This window comes from Diabrotica undecimpunctata, chromosome 2 (genome assembly GCF_040954645.1).
Source record: "Diabrotica undecimpunctata isolate CICGRU chromosome 2, icDiaUnde3, whole genome shotgun sequence".
NCBI classification, from domain to species: domain Eukaryota; kingdom Metazoa; phylum Arthropoda; class Insecta; order Coleoptera; family Chrysomelidae; genus Diabrotica; species Diabrotica undecimpunctata.
In genome coordinates this window covers 93,691,391-93,709,730 of record NC_092804.1, presented here as the reverse complement: position 1 = coordinate 93,709,730, position 18,340 = coordinate 93,691,391, and the positions used below count along the sequence as shown (strand labels likewise).

The 18,340-nt window shown below is 33.2% G+C and overlaps 1 protein-coding gene across 4 annotated transcripts in view; it reads right to left on the bottom strand.

Moving 5' to 3' along the window:
• Positions 1 to 18,340, bottom strand: part of Pi3K92E (phosphatidylinositol 3-kinase 92E) — a 747,272-nt gene that overhangs the window by 652,223 nt on the left and 76,709 nt on the right. The gene's annotated exons all lie outside the window — the stretch shown is intronic.

Genomic DNA, 18,340 nt, shown 5'->3' with positions numbered 1-18,340 from the left:
AGCGCACACGGAGAGTGTACCGAAATTCATCTTGATGTTAGTGAACGATGGTATGTAGGAAATGGCAGCGCTCCCAATGGTGAAGTCAATTTTTTGGCTGTCCTAATGCATGAAATTGGTCATTCTCTCGGACTAGCACACAGTACTATTGATTCGTCTATTATGTATCCTTGGTATCAACAAGATGTACCACCTTTTGGTGATGATGATAAAAAGGCAATGAGTAATCTATATGGACCAAAAACAACACCCTCTTACATACCAACAACAACACCAGTTACGCTAGCACAAACACCACTTTCGCACAACAAGAACCATATGTCGAAAACATCTACCATCAAACACAGGACCTCTTTGCCAACAACAACAACGACCACACCTGCAATACAAAACATATTATGTCTAATTCCGTATCCAGATTTCATGTTTCTAGCTACTTCTCCTCAGTTTCCAAATTATAGAATGTACGTTGGATATGGTCCGTATATATGGAAGTTTGATTTAAATGAAATGCGCCTTCCAAAACATCCCGAATTAATTACCGATTATCTCCCTAAAGAGTTGAGGTCTACGCACGTTTCACATGTTTTTCAGAATTCCGAGGGACACTTAGTAACTATACGCAATAATCAGTATTACGCTGCATCTTTCCCCAATTTAAAACTTCAAAAACGTTTTATGTTTCCTTCTATACCTGCGAGAACCAAAATAAATGCATTATTTCAAACAAACAGCGGTCAAACGTATTTATTATACAATGATGATTCTTATATTGAATTTAATGAAGCTGGAGATGTCTTAAACCGTGGACCCATGAATTATCTTTTACCCGGACTACCAGATACAATAACATCAGCATTCCGCTATACTGATGGGTTTATTTACTTTTTTCAGAACAACACCTATTATAAGTACAGCGAATACACACGTAAAGTTGTAGCAGCAGGAACGTTTAGCTGGGAACTTTTTGGGATACCCTGCCCCAACGACGGGCTATTAAAACAATTAAGAACTTTGTTAAACAAAATTGTAACTATATACGAATAAAAATGCTCCGTTTATGCTGATGTTGTTTTTATTTAAATTCCATTACTCTGTATGTATGTTAAGCAACGTCCTGCGTTGAATGTCACATAACTGTCACGTTCTACGTCGAATGTCACGTCCTGCGTCGAATGTCACGTGGCATTTCACGTTCTACGTCAAATGTCACGTCCTGTCTCGAATGACACGTTCTATTAGGCACTGTATGGACAAGAAGAAGAAGAATAATGTTCATACTGATCGTTGACATGGCTTCTGTGTGTCACCTACGCTTTCATTTGACACCTCATGCGTCAAAATCAGGCCAATAGCAACGAAGATACGTTTTAGCGCCCATTTGGCAACGTCGCCATCTTTGTTTTTTGTGTCCCCGTCTCCTCCCCGTTCCAACGAGCCCTCGTACGCCCCGATCGGACCAATAGAAACAAAGATATGACGTAATGACCTTTTGGCATGCTCCGATGCGCACGGCACATACTGCGTTCAACCCCATTTTTCATCCCCTTTCCAACGAGCCCTCGTACGTCATCCTACGTTAAGCCGTTTGGAACTTACGACCGGGGGTTGCGATTTTAGGGGATGCGATTTAGGGGTTGCGCTCAGACATACATAGACTATCTACTCATAGAATATTTAGAAATTATATTTCTCCGTTAGTTCTTAAGAATTTGTAGAAACCGATTAGCATGTTAATAGTTTTTAGGAAATTTATAATTGTAGGTAAAATTGTTTGTTTGTTATCTAAATGGTAGATGGGGATACGTATGACGAGCTTTGATTGGAGGAGATAAAAAAAGGTGGGATAGCTATGTAGGAATGAGAGTTTAGCTAGATTTTTGAGGAGGAAAAGATAATCAGTTGTTTTCCAAGGGTGCAAGGCGAACAGTCGTTTTTCTTTGGTGGTTCCCAAGTGATAGTAAGCATTAGAAGTGAATGTTTGTGACTTTTCTTGGAGTAAGTGTATCTGACGGAAGCTGATCCAGTAAAATATTGTAAGTTATACTTTTCTACTTATATATTCCAAGAGTCACTGTTCAGGCCGGAACGAGAGATTCAGTTTATCGAGAGGAGAAGAGGCTAGCATCTTTTGAACGATACGTGCATTTGAAGGAGATCATTAAAGACGAGAGGCTCGCAATAATTTGTTGTAAGATTGCTGATTACCTAGGAAACTGCTAAGAATAGATAGTGTAGGCTACAAGGAACATGGATTTGGACAACTCATCATCAGAGGGATAGTTTTTTTTACCATTCGTCTGTTTTTCTTTATTAACAAAGTTTTTTTTTTAATTGCTTTAGAAAAGATAGAAATATTTTGATCAGGAGATTTAGAACAACAATTTGGATTTGAAATTTTAATTTATATTGTATATAACATTAATTTTTTGAAGGTTCGCGTACGTAGAACAAAATTTTGATAATCATTATATGAGATATTTTTTGTTGAAGATATTTGAGTGTGAATTTTATTTCAATATATAATGTTGTATCATATATGTTTTTTATTATTCCGGTATTCTTTAGACCTTACCTATCATATGTAAAGCATAGATATTGAAGCACGAATATAACCCTGAGATAAGAGAATTAAATAGTGTGATAAAATCATAATTGCATCATTTAAATAAGTTTAATTAATTAATTAATTAGCTAATTAATTGCTTGGCGCACCTCTGACTTTTAATATCACATTAATATATATATATATATATATATATATATATATATATATATATATATATATATATATATATATATATATATATATATATATATATATATATATAAGAAAAAAGAAGTACTTGTGACTCGTTTGGAAAAAATATATAAATATGTTTTTTATGGGTTGGAGTCAATAAAAGGGCTATTGGTAAACTATTCTTTATGTCAAGCTTTCAATTGTGTTTACAATCTTTATCAAGAGCTTCTAAAAAAATACAAAAAATCTTACAAAGTGAAACTAGAAAAATAAATTTTAACTCACCAAATAAAATTAGTTTTGTTAATAAATCTAAACTGCTAAACATCTTAAAAACCATTTTAAAACATATCTAATGAATGTTTCTCTAAATTTAGTAATTTTGAAAACTTTTTTAACAAAAATTATTGAATTTATAAATAAGTGAGAATAGCGACCAATTACAAATAAGCCTCAATGTAATGAATGCCAACTTACAATTTTCATTTTTGACAATTAAATTGCCAAAAAGTAAAATTTTGTTTTAAAATTTCTTTTTTATTTAGTAATCAAAAAGAAGATTTATTCATCTTTGATAGAAGTCTAAACAATGTATACATATTGAACGAATTTAAAACGGAACATACGAAATCAATGTATCAAAAGGTTGTCAAATAATTATATTATAAAAATCCAATACTTCAGCGGGCTGCTGGATTATGAACTCATTCAAGAATAAGTCAAAACTCCACCTCAGTTGTTAAACTCAGTTGTTAAAATATTTTTTAACAACTGAAGATCTTCTTGTAGATAATCTGGATGGGAAAGCCTTAAAACACGTTCTTTTAATCCTGTTATAAGGTTCATTTTCATCTTATTTGGATGATGTGAGTAATAGCTTATAAATCTATTTTAATATTTAATATTTCTTATAATATTTTAATTGAGAACTCTTATCCTCCAGATATGCTACATAGGATGCTTTTTTCTAATATTTTTAATATAAATAAGTTAACACCATTTTTTGCTAAATCTCAGAACATTGTATTCAATAATCAGAACACTTATTATCATTCACTACCTTTTATACCATCATTAACACCTAAATTAATACAAACACTAAAGGTTATTGACAATATAAAAATAGCAACAAAGAACATCAAAACTATTTCATCTTTATATTCCAAAACTAAGTATCCTATAGATAATTTGGTGAGTTAAAATTTATTTTTCTAGTTTCACTTTGTAAGATTTTTTGTATTTTTTTAGAAGCTCTTGATAAAGATTGTAAACACAATTGAAAGCTTGACATAAAGAATAGTTTACCAATAGCCCTTTTATTGACTCCAACCCATATATATGTATATATTTGTAGTTGTTTTGTTGCACCATAGCCTGTAGTAAAAGTTAGCAAAATTGCTTGTAAATAAAAATTGTCTATAGTGTTTGATGTGTCTGCGGAACAAGCCAAAGGAGTTGTAGCAGTTCAAAGCGGAATTTACATCCTGTAGTAAGGAAAATAGGTGTAGCTGTAAATAGTACTAATCGAGGTGTAGCATGTATATAGTACTAATCGGTGAAGTGAAAATCCTCTCGATTAGTAAGAAAGTGTGTTCCTGTGGGATAGGTGTTTATCCAGGAGGTGTTTTGGAGAAACTGTAGCGGCATTAGTGTGTGCGAGAGACTCCCACCAGTTGAGGAAAACAGGGGTGTGTGAAGCATCCAAGAATACGAACAGTAGATGGTCAGAGCACAGTCGGAAGAGAAAAGAAGCCCATAGAAAAATTGTGTAAATAAAAAGTCAGTCTGATATAAAATAAAAAAAGGACTTTCAACCACATTCGTAACGATATCATAACTAATTTAATTTTTTTAACATTTTGTTCAGCTATTCGCTTTCATAACAAATATAAAATATAATTAAGAGATCTTCTTTTTGAGTACAAGTCATAATAAGTATTGATCATTTGTGTATGAACATTAGAGAATTTTTAAGCTTAATTGTATGTATTAAAGCATATATTATATTTTTGGTTTAATTATAAATTTATTTGATTAAATAATTTGAACGTAAATTTCAAAAATTGTTTGATAATTTATTATCACAAATTTATTTTTTTCATTTATTTTCCCATTGTTCTTTTATCCATGAAAGGCAAATAGTATAGATACTGCTTTAAAGTCACGGAGAAAAATTAACGATAAAAATAGCCCTGAGATTATAAATTAATTAAGAGAAATTTATTTGTTTGCAAAATTAAGCCTAAGGCAAATTAAAGTTTAAAAAAAAAACATCATAAGGGTCATAATTTGAAATTCATAATAACTGGCTTCCCAACGCGTGGGACAATTAAAATGTAATAGCTGCATTTGAGAAGGAAGGCAATTGGAAAAGAAATTCACAGGCGGTTGGAAGTATATTGGTGGCATTAAAATTATTTTTGGATATATGCCATTTCTATATTTGATTTTTATTGATATTTACAAATTATAACAACTTCATTTAAAATTTTTGTTGACATTGGATAACATTTTTATAAATATTTTTATTTTTGATAATTTATATTTCTATGAAAAAAAATGTATTTGCAACAAATCAAAAAATTTTTAAAGTTTTGACATCCGGCGGGGAAGAAGATTTATTAAATAAAAACAAAATATATGGTACTAGGAATAAAATGAAGGAAAACCAAAGACAAGAAGAAATTATAGAACAAGAAGAAATTTTAGAAACAACAATGGTAGAGACAGAAAGTCAGGAATTATCAGGGATAGAGAAGATTTTACAACTCATGCAATTAAATCCAACAGGAAACCAAACAAGCAATGGAAAAAATTAACAATGAACAATTAAATCAACAGGAAACAAAACAAACCATGAATGAATATCAACCGGAGAAAAAAAAGTCAATAGAAGAAAACAACAGAAATATAGAGAGTATCAAGAAGGAAATGGTACAGAAAATTGAAGAGATTATAGGAAAAAGCGGGAAACAGAAAATAGAGATTAAAGAAATTAAAAAACAAATGAAGGAAATCAAGACTGCCAGAGAGAAAATTTAGAAGATTTAGAAAGCAAATTTGAAAAGGCAATACAAGAAGACAAGCGAGAAAAAGAGGAAAGAATTAAAAGGAATGAAAAACAAATTGCGGAAATTAAGATGCAAAAATATCTTAGAGAAAAAAAAATTCAAAAAAAAAAAGATTTCTAAATTATTTCTGGGGCAAAAACCCGGCAACCCGGAAAGGAATATCGGAAAAAACTTATGCATTGCAGATTTATAGCAATGCCAAACATTTGGAATTGGTAGCTACTATTCATCAGAACAACTGGTAGAACTAATTGCAAGACATTTCGAAGAAACCTTAGAAGATCATGTTACTTTGCAAAATTATAAAGATATTGATAGTCTGTGTCGGTTCTTGCAAATAAGAGATTCGCGTCTACGAGACAGAAAAGCGAGAAGAACGCAAGTAACGCAGGATTACAAAAATAAGGGACAGAATAATCGTCAATAGACCACAAAGAGAATTTATCCCGAGAAAAGAATATGAGAACCGAGAAATCAGAAGAGAAAATTATAAACCAATGAACCAACGATGGAACACAGACAGATTCAGGGAAAATCATAATAGGAATACGTACAAAAATTCTAGAGAAAATAACAATTACAGGAGAACAAATGAACACGGTTTTCGGGACAACAGATACAACTCAGAAAGGCCAAGAGAAGTAAATAACACGACAGTAGAAGAGTATGTGGAAGAGAGACAATGCGATGACAACAGAAACACTGAAAGACAACATGAGGGTTTTCACGAAGGCGTTCATTAAAAACGAAGAAGCGAACTGGAATTTTTTGCCACCCCTAGGAATTCATAAAACTGGCAGGACACAAGGAAAAAGAAAATGGATCAAATTTAAATTTTGTGATTGGATTTATCAATGACACACCTATCAAAACTTTGATAGATTCAGGATCTGAAATATCGCTGGTAAATAGAAAATTAATGGAAGTTAATTTGACAAATTTAATTTACAAAATACCTAGGGTGAACTTAGTGGGCGCGTACAAACGAACATTGGCAACAATAAATGAAGGCATACGAATTAAGGTACGACTGGGAAAAAGTATTTTACGCTACAATGTGTGATCATGCGTAATATGTCGCATGATATGATAGTAGGTGTAGACGAATTGTTGGAAAACCATGTAGTGATGGATTTTAAAAAGAAAACAATGAAAATTAACGATAAAGTGGTAGAAATGAAAAAAAATATTGGATAAGGACAAGGATTATGATAAAAGGAATACGGATAAAGTGGATAAAGAAAATGTGGTAGAAATGAACTTGGCAATGAAACAGGGACAAAGAAGCAGAAGAAGGCGCAATCAAAGAAACACAAAAGAAATTAATGACTGGAATGCCTCAGAAGAGATGAACATGAACGAAGAAGAAAAGGAAAAGGAAGAAGAAAAGGAAAAGGTAGAAGAAATTAAAACAGGCCACTCATCAAAAGAGACGAGCCCAGAAGAAAAGAAAAGGTTAGGAGAAATTAAAGAATGGCATTCCACGTACGAGATGCCCAAAGAAGAAAAAAGAATTTTGACGAAATGATTGCCTGGAATTCCTCCAAACAGACGAGTCCAGAAGAAGAAGAGAGAAGGATAAGAGACAACATTGACACATGGGATACATGGAAAGAGATGAACAAAGTCGAAAATACAGAGAATAGAGTTGAAACAGCGGTATTTGAAAATGGGATGTATGAAGACAAGACAGAATACACTCTAAACATGTGTAGACAAGATAAAGAGGACGAAAGAGAACAAATTTGTGGAGAAGGACAAGAAAAGGAGATGCGTTTAATTTTAAAAAAATAAGAACATGAATAAACGAGGAAAACAGAGTGGCCAGAAAATACGAGCATTCATTTGAAGTTAAAAATTTGGAAAATTTTAGATCGAAGACATATCAGATCCCATATAAATATCGACGAAGACGTGAAAAAGGAAATAGAGAGAATGTTGAAAGATCAGGTTATGGAAAGGTGATTCACCTTATGTTAATCCTATAATCATAGTTAAGAAAAGCAATGGTGAATTGAGGCTATGTTTAGATGTGCGAAATATCAACCAACATACAATATCCCAATATGAATCATCGCAAAAAATTGAGGCCATTTTTGTTATATTAATGGGTCCCATATTTTTTCCAAAATTAATTTAAAAGACAGTTTTGAGTTGATTTCATTACCAGAAAAATGCCGCTTTTTCAACTGATAGGATAGTATATCGTTTTAAGGTAGTGCCATTTGGCCAGCAAAAAGCACGTACAGCACTGGTGAGAGCATTGCATACTATTCTCAACCGACATGAAGACTTTATCGTAAATTAAATCGACGATTTACTCATTTATTTCTCCAGATACGCAGAGCAAAATAGGACGCAAATAGCGATTCCATTCGAATACGAAGCCATGTTAGAGTTGCTTCTCAAGACAGGAAAGATTTATTTTCACGTTCAGAGCGTCTGTGTATATCCGTTCTGAGGATCCCTTTTAGGGTGAAATACGTAGACGCACTGTACGTGAAATCAAATCCTAACTGTATTTTTCCTTTTAAAAAGAAAGGAATTATTCATGAAATTGGAAATACCAAATAATATAAGGTCATGACCACAGCGAGTTTGTTTACTGAGAAAGTATTGAATGTGATTGGTTGGAATTTAAGGTGTGGAGTGTATGACGCTGGAATCTGATTTTTAGAAGCGGAAGGTAGAGGGAAACGACGCCTAGCCAATTTTGCTATGCCGGAGGAGATTTTACTGTTCTGAAATTCTGAAAAATAATAAATATAAAATTTAATTAAGAAATCTTCTTTTTGAGTACAAGTCATAATAAATATTAATAATTTTAATTATACGTATTAAAGCATATTATATATTATATATTATATATTAAAAGAACTGACAGGACTAAGAAAACAAAATCCCTCTCGTGCAATTCTGGATAGACACGGGACTACTATAACATGTCACCTCGGGGGAACAAATAAGGGTCTAACCACCTTCTGATATCCCCGGGTGCTCTGTAGAGGGCTTCGGAGTAAACGTCGAGAGTTCCTCTACTTAAGTCCATTTTCGGGTTATGGACTTGGAAAATATTTATCTTCGGTGTCTTGCCTTGAAAAAGGCAAGATATTTCTTACATGACAATTTATTCTTCGAAATAAAAACACCAAGTTAAGTTGAAACAATTCTCAGCCACAGAGTATGGAAAATAAATGCAGGAAGCAGAGCCCCGAGAGCACTAAGCTCTCGGAGAGCCCGTGAGGGACTGACCTGGCTGACCTCAAAATCGCCAATATTTATATGCGCTGTTCGAGCGATAAATAGGGATTTCCAGGTCAAGAGCCAATGGAAAAATTCGAGGCGGGGCGATGCGCATCGAAATGCGTACTAGTCCACAGACTATGGCATTCGATGACAAACACATACGGACGAAAAAGTACAAAGATGGGCAGAATATATCGACGAATTGTTCAATGATGAAAGAGGAGATCTGGAGCACATAGAACTTACGTCAGAAGAAATAGGTGCATATATTACAAAAGAAGAAATATTACACGCATTAAAAACAATGAAGAGTGGGAAAACCCCTGGTCCTGACATGCTTCCTTAAGAAATCCTAAAAATTCTAGATTAGAAGCACATTAATGTTTTAGTGACACTCTTGAACCAAATTTACAGGTCAGGCGTATTATCCAAAGAGTGGTTAACGTCGATTTTTATTTGTCTCCCCAAAAAGAAAAACGCAAGAGAATGCAGCGATTACGGCACCATTAGCTTAATGTCTCATGTGCTAAAGTTACTACTAAAAGTCATCGATAACCGAATATAACACAAACTGGACATATACGTTAATGATACACAATTTGGTTTTCGCAAAGGCCTAGGAACGCGTGAAGCTCTTTTTTTTTCACTTAATATATATATATACGCATATTTTGTTGACTATAATAAAGCATTAGATAAAGTACGACATAAACAATTAATGAATGTCCTGAAATCAAAGAAGATTGACTACAACGACCTCAGGATCATATCAAATTTATACTATAAACAGCGAGCAAAAGTACGTGTTAACGAACAGCTGTCAGAAGAGATTGAAATTGGTCGTGGAGTGAGACAAGGATGTGTATTGTCGCCAATTCTTTTTAATGCCTACTCCGAAGAGATCCTAAAAAACGCACTTAAGGGTGAAACAGCCCGTTGGGTGTTTCGGTAATGGACTGTCCATAGCTTTTGGAATATAGAAATTTATTGATGAAGGATGCCGGATAGGAGTTATCTATGAGAATGGACTTCAGTAGATTGAGAGATTCTTCTTTGTAAAGCGGGTGTTTCAACATGTGTACTCTAAGGCTGAGAGCTTGTACCAGGTTAACTTCATTCCCATTCTTCTTTCCATTTTTTTTTGTTTGGTTGTTTTTTAAAGGAAAAGGAATAAATGAATCCTTTTTTAAAAAAGGTATGTCCCAGTTCCGCCCGCTAATTCCCTCAAGAATCGTACCGGCTGCCTACATTCCAGAGAAACACATGTACGACAATAAGCCACATGTGAAAATTATGACATCCTAGAGCTGATAGAAAATATATATATATATATATATATATATATATATATATATATATATATATATATATATATATATATATATATTCCGAAAGGTTTCCGCGGTTAGTACAATTAAACTTAGAGCTAAGATTTATACTATTACACTAATTAATATTAAACTCAACAGTCTTCCGGGTTGAACCGCGTTGACTATCATTGCGCCGAGCTTTCGACATCCTCTTCGATATCTTCTTCAGGGCTTCCGAGGTCTCAGTTTATCAAGCCACCAGACACTACTACACTGATCACTAATCAATGCATTATTGGTGCTGAAAATAGAGGACGGGTCATTTATACCGTCGATGGTGACGTGGTTTGGGTGGAGGTTGGCGTGGTGATTGGCACGAACGTGTCTGACAGTAGGATTACGATTGACGGTTAGAGCGGACGGTATTTTCTTTATGAAAGGTCTTCACGTCGAAGGTAATCGTATGCCGGCATCTCTTTTATTGAGACAATTTGACCTTTTTTCAAATTCTATGGCTTCTCGGATAATTCTTGGTTTATAGAAGTGGATGGGGGCTATGGTTCTGGAGTCAAAATTAATGTTATGACCTGTATGAAGATGGTGTTAACCTATAGATGAAATTGAGTCAGAATTGCAAACAGAAATGGAATTTTCATAAATACTATTTTGGATTCTACGATTTGTTTGGCCTATATAGGATTGAGGGCAGCAATGATAATCGACACGGTTCAACCGAGAAGACTGTTGAGTTTTTTATAGACAAAACTAAAACCACTGAATAGAGTAGACAAAAAATATAATTGTGCATTACGTAAAGTTAAATAATTGAAGTGCTTATTGAACATGAGAAATAGTCGAAACGTTTAAGCAATACTTAATGGTTTTTATTTATAACAGACCGACAAAGCCAGGATTTAAAAAAGTTTCTATTTAAAAAATCTTGGTCCGATTCGTCCCATGTTGTCTGACCAATATAATACAGTACCTTAAATGATAGGATTTAACCAATAAAATACAATGAAATAGAAAAAATTAATACAGCAGCATATCAAAAAGATCACAGTTATATATCTTCGGTTCTATTAGTTCAATCGTGACGTACAGTTCCTCAAATGATAGAATTTACCTAATAGAATATAATGGGACAGAAAAATTAAATACAGCCATACCATACCAGACCAAATACCATACTTTCTCCTATTATTCCAATCGTGACGGTACCTCAAATGATACAACTTAACCAATAAAATACGACATAGAAATCAAATACATAATCATATCAAAAGAGTCTTAGTTACGTATCTTCGCTCCTATTGGTCCAATCGTACCGTACGGAGCCTAAAATGATATGATTTAATAAACAGAATACGATGGTGGAGACAAACATGGAGGCATGTAATGATACCGTAACCTAGTAGCAATAAAACGGACTACAGAGGTGTGTGTCATATTACGTAACAGGATTTAACGAATAGTATACGATTACATACATCTCTATACATGTCCACTTTTATACAGTCAACTGCTCTACATATTATAAACGAAAAAAAAGCCCCAACGTTCACTGTTAAACATATACCTCCCGTTCACTGCATACATCCAGTGCTCCTAGACGAGTGTGAGGCAATTAAATTTTACGAATTTTTCGTCTGGGCATGTAATATCATGTATCATATTAATAATAATATTAGAATTGCATAGATACAGTTAGTAGAATTTGTACCACCAAAGCAAACTGTATTAAAATAAAACCACACTTGTGTAATTTAAAACAAAGTAAGTTTTTTGTACTTAAAATTTAATTTTGTATTATTTCGAACCCAGAAAACGAAGAACGTATTATTTCTGCGAAAACGCAGAATGGTAGTTCGTAGTGCATTTACGAAAATTTCTATTGTTTTGGACAGTTTGTTAGCTGAACCGGTAGATACGCGACCCTAGCAAAAAATTAGCGTACAGTGGGAACCTGGGAACTCTTACAAGTAAAGTTCAATGAGTTTTGAGAAGTGGAGAGTGCGGCATTTGAAAATATATTCGAAGAAGCTTCCGAAGAAGAGTTAATCAGTGAGATGGAGGCATAGGATAAATACAGTGCAAGGTACTTTAAACTTAAGTACAGATACGATGACAGAACAGGTTCATTAAGTTCAGAGTCATCAAGTGTAAAGGTAAGCGCAAATTTAAATTACCTCCAATCAAGTTCAAAAATTATTCAGAGTTTGCAGTCTAGGTTTGGCAGAGAGGATCTCCAGATTGAAGTTTACATTAGAGAGCTCTTAAAGTTAATTTTTAGTTGAGTTTCTAGTAGTCCTTGTAATATTTCTGCTTCAGACCTTAGACAAAACTGCTGACAAGTTTGCGGCGATATTGTATCCTCTTATTGAAGCTTGTTTTCCGGAAGATATGATTCGACTATGGCATCTTATGTTTCCGTGTATATGGAAAATATCCGAGATACTGCAGAAATTACAACTGTAGAAACAAGAATAAGTGGGCTAATGAGCTTTTTACAGAGTGAAGTTCAACTTTACTTTACTTAATCAGTAGACCCATTTGTACCTTTCGGTGTTGGGCCGTTTAAAATACAATTCATTACATTACACTATTTGACAGTCTTCTGAGGTATCCTAGCTCTTAACGAACTTTCTCCATTCCTTCCTATTGGATGCCATCTGTGTTGCTTCCTGCCAAGTCTTACCCTTACTCTGTAGTATCTGCGAGATGTCACTGTTCCATTCTTTAATGGGTCTTCCTCTTCTGTTCTTCCCTATTGGTTTGGCGTCCCACACTCTTTTAACTTGTCTATTATTGTCCATCCGGGTTAGATGTCCGAACCATGCCAATTTTTTCTCTTTGATTGACTCGAGTATTGGTTTGATTTTGAGTCTTTCTCTTATTTCTTCATTTCTGATTATATCAGTTCTTTTTACTCCTATCGTTCTTCTGAGGTATTTCATCTCTGCTGCCTGAATTCTGCTCTGATGTCTTTTGTTTAATATCCAATTTTCTGCTCCATATGTCACTGTAGGTCTATATATTGTTTTGTATATTGTCATCTTGGTCTTTGTTGATATTTCTTTGTTATTAAGGAATCCTCTATTTAGTGCTTGGAATAGTTTTCCTGTGTTTTCCATTCTGTTGTTAAGATCATCCTCGATGTCTCCTTTGTTGTTGATTACTGTTCCTAAGTATTTGTATGAATTTGTCTGTATTATTTTTTGTTGGTCTATCATTACTTCTATTTGATCTTCCGTCCCTTGTTTCCTTGATATTTTCATTATTTGAGTCTTCTCTTTGTTTACGTTTAAGTTGTATTTGCTTGCTTCTAGGTTCCATTTCTCTAAGTTGTATTTCAGTTTTTCTGCAGTTTCCGCAATTAATACTATGTCGTCTGCAAATATACACATCTCAGCATTTATCATTTGCATTCTGTTCCAACCGATGCAGTATTTCTTGAATGTTTTCTTACATTCTTTCACTATCTCATCTATTACATTTATGAATAGTACTGGGCTGAGACTTCCCCCTTGTCTAACTCCTTGGGTTGTTTCAAATGGTTCTGACTGTATATTTAACATTCTTACTGTATTTGTTGTTTTCATGTATATACTCTTTGTTGCTTCTATCAGTTCTTCACTTACTTGTTTCTTCTTTAGGCTTTCCCATATATCTTTTCTTTTGACTGAGTCGAATGCTTTTTCCATGTCTCTAAAGCTCAGATGTATTTCTTTATTTTTCTTTAAGGCTTTTTCTATTACTTGTTGCATGGTGAATATATGGTCTTGTGTGTTGTGTCCTTTCCTGAATCCACTTTGTACATCCTCTAATTTATGTTCTATTTCTTTTCTAATTTTCCTTTCTATTATGGTTTCGTATACTTTTGCTGCTACACATAGTAGTGATATACCTCTATAGTTCCTACAGTCTCTTGTGTTTCCTTTCTTGTATATAGGTATAATTACTGCATTTGTCCATTCTCTGGGTATTACTTTTCTCTTCCATATTAGGTTATATATGTATAACAATTTTTCTTTTGCTTTTACTCCTATATATTTCATCATTTCTGGTGCTACTTCATCGCTTCCTGGTGCTTTTCCAATCTTTATCTTTCTTATTGCTTCTTCCAGTTCTTCTTTTTCTATAGTTTCTGTATTTTCCGTGTTTCTCATGGATACTCTCCTGTTGTGGCTTTCCTTCTCCATTGTATTCGCTTGATTTCCATTCAGTATCAGCTGAAAATGTTGCCTCCATCTTTCCATTATTGTCTTATCGTCGTTTATTATTGTTCCTTCCTTGTTCATTATTTGTTTCAGTTTCGTTTCTTTGTTGCTTCTTAGGGTTTTCAGTGTTCTGTAAAATAATTTTACGTTTTCTGTGCTGTTTTCTTCCATTTTTTCCCCGAATTTTTCCCAACTTTTCTTTTTCTCTTTCTTAACTATCTCTTTAACTTTTGTTCTTTGTCTCTTATAATTTTCATATTTTTGTTGTGTTTTGTCTTGGATGTATTCTTTCCATAATTTCTTATTTTCTTTTATTTCTCTTTTCACTTCATCGTTCCACCAAGATGTTCGTTTTCCTCTGTTGTTATTTCTTGTGGTTCCACATATTGATTTAGCTGTTTTTATCATCGCATTTTTAAATTTTCCCCATTCTTCTTCTATTGTTTCTGTTATTTCATGTTCATTATCCATCTCTTTCTCTAGTCCTTCTGAGTATCTTATTCTCGTTGTTTCTTCCCTTAGTTTATAAATTTTTATTATTTCTTTGTGTTTTCTGTTTATGTTCTCATTTCTTTTTATTTCTTTTCTTTTACTTTTGAATGTGGTTTCTAGTAGATAGTGGTCACTACCAATTTCATAACTTCTTTTTACCCTTACGTCTCTTATCCAGTTCTTCTCTGTTTTTTGCACTATAGTATAGTCTATAATTGATTGTTCGTCTCTTGATTTGACTTCTCTTGTGATCTTGTGTATCCTTTTATGTTGGAAGTGTGTGTTCATAATCACCAGGTTATTGTCTAGACAGAATTCGAGTAGTAATTTTCCATTTTTGTTTAGTTTGTCCTCCCCATAAGGTCCGATGACATTGTTCCATTTTTCTGTTTCTTTCCCCACTCTACTGTTCATGTCTCCTGTGATCACAATTTTCTCTGTACAATCATTTATCACTTCTTGTAATTTGTCCCAGAATTCATTCTTTTCGTTTTTTGTTGCGTCTTCATCTGGTCCATAACATATGATTAGGTTATCAATCATATTACCCATTGTATTTTTTATCTCTTCCAGGTCGTTGTTTTTCTTTTTATTATCGCTTGCTATTTGTCTCATTAGTTCCATCATTTCGTTCTGGCTGCTGGTTTCATTCGTTGTTGGTTTCGACCTGTCTGGCGTTCGGCTCACTTTTCTGCTCCTGCTAAATATATCTATCTCCTCTTTGCCTTTTCTTTTACCATCTTCATCAACCTTACCATCCGCCATTTTTCTTCTTATTCAAGTAATTAAAGTATTTATGAATATAAATATTATAAATAACGGTTACGGATCTCGACAAGCGCCGCGTCTACCTCTACAGTTAAATCTTAGCAATTATTCTCGATCCTAATCAGTTTCGACTTCTACCACTTGTAAATACAAAAATACAATAAATATCAAAACAGCAAATAAATTCAGTCTTTATAATTCTGTATAGTTTTACCGAAACCTGAATAACAGACCTATTGTTTTTGTTGATAATTATTATTGTTTATCGTTCTTAATCACCCGTACAGCGTAAAAAGCTCAACTCGTTTCGACCACTCAGAAGTTTCACTTTTATCCGTAGGGCAATTAAAACTAACTATCAATTTAATACAGTTCAAAATCAGATAACTGATTATTTACTTACATAAAGGTCCCTTTCAAACACACTTTACACTAACTTGCATGCAGATTACACTCGAAACCACCCAAAATTGGAATTTAATTTCGGAGCGACACTACACACGTCCTACTAGTCTGACCGCCAATCAATCCGGGTTAACCTTAAAAGAAATTTTAATGACTCAACTGACCTATCATTTGTATTTGACTCGTGAAGTTCAAAATGATCAAAAAATTGATTTAGCAACGGAAGATTTTCGTTTACCGGCTGAAAATAAATATAAATTCAATAACCTTGTTGCCTAGAAAATTGTAATATTACAAAGAACTGATCAGCTCTTAGCGTCCGCTGTTGGGTTAATACATTATAAAGTTTACAGGTGTATATTTTTATTATGTAATTTTTTTATACTAGAAATTTAATTTTTTAATTTAATTAGAAAACAAGACTGATATGCACTGTTTAAAATGTTTATAAAACTAAAAAAACAACACTCAAAATCAAAACAGCAACCAAGGTAAATGAACAACAACATGATACAAAAATTAAAAAATTATATCGAATGGTCCAATCCAAAAATTAACTAACTTCAACTTACATTGAAGAAGACCACCGACTGAGAGCGAACTGTACCGATTCTACCGATCGTATATTATATTATAAGTTCCAGTACTTGGCCTCGTTGGCAAAAATGTCGCTGTTCAGAGAATTAAATTTCGGGAAAATCAAAATTAGAATATGACGTACGTGCTGCCATCTACTCAAGAATTGTTAAACGTTAGTTTATTGGAATGCCACTCATTTTAACTGCGGCGTGAACATACCCCCTTAAGTAAAATATTATTTTTTAGTGATTAAGCCATAATTATTGGTCGTGATTGTGATGAAAATCATATTTTCAATTAACTAATATTTAACATTTTAATTTCCACTTCGGAAATCTGTACATTTTGTACAGATTTTGAACTTTACCCAAACCGATCGATAATTATGTACCAACCTACTGTTTTAGGTAAAAACATTCTTTCGGCAACATCTATCGATACCGTAATGATAAAAATACAATGGATTTAATTGCTAAGTCAAAATGTCTGTTTAGCGTAAAAATTTAAATGTATAAAAAAAATCAAATACACTAAACTGATGCTAAATTACTGCAACGTGAAAAGAGTTCAAAATGATAGTGGGATGTATATATATATATATATATATATATACATATATATATATATATATATATATATATATATATATATATATATATATATATATATATATATATTGTTATGATATGTAAAATCGAGAAAAATATTGGTTTGTTTAAAAATATTTCAAAATTCAATAACATTAAAATAATTCAGATAAGTAGGATAATATCCAACAAACATTTCGAAGAAGGAGAGTTATTAATTTCTTGAATTACCTGTACTAAACAAAATGTAAGCTTTGCATAAATTATTTCTTTGTTATACTTGAGTGACCCGCATAATTTTAAGTGAAAACAAAAAGACAATTGAACGGGGTTTTCCAAAATACATTAATGCAGTGATTAGAGACAAATAGAAGAGATTTTAGAAAGAGGTTTTTGTTAGTTTTTAAGAATTATAGAAAATATTATTTGTAAATAAGTTTTAGGAAATTTTATAATTATAGGTAAAAATTTGTTTGTTATCGAAATGAAAAAATGGGGGAATTGTGACGAGTTTTGATTGGCGGCGATTGAAAAAGGTGGGATAAGTATGTAGGAAAAAGTTTAGCGAGATTGAGGAGAGAGAAAACAGGAGCAGTTGGTTTTCCAAATCTGTAAGAGGAACAGTGATTGTTCTCTGGTCGGTTCCTGAAATGTAGCAAGCAGTAGTGTTGAATGTTAGTGAGTTTTGTGGAGTTAGTGTATCTGACAGAAGCTGAAGCAGCAAAATATTGTAAGTCATATTTCTTTACTTATATTCCAAGAGTCACTGTTCAGGCCAACGAGAGATTCAGTTTATCGTAAAGAGAAGATATTCCAAGAGTCATTTTTCACTCGGGCCAACGAGAGATTCAGTTTATCGAGAGGAGAAAGGCTATCATAAGTTGAATGTTTTGTGCTTTTGAAGGAGATCATTAAGGAC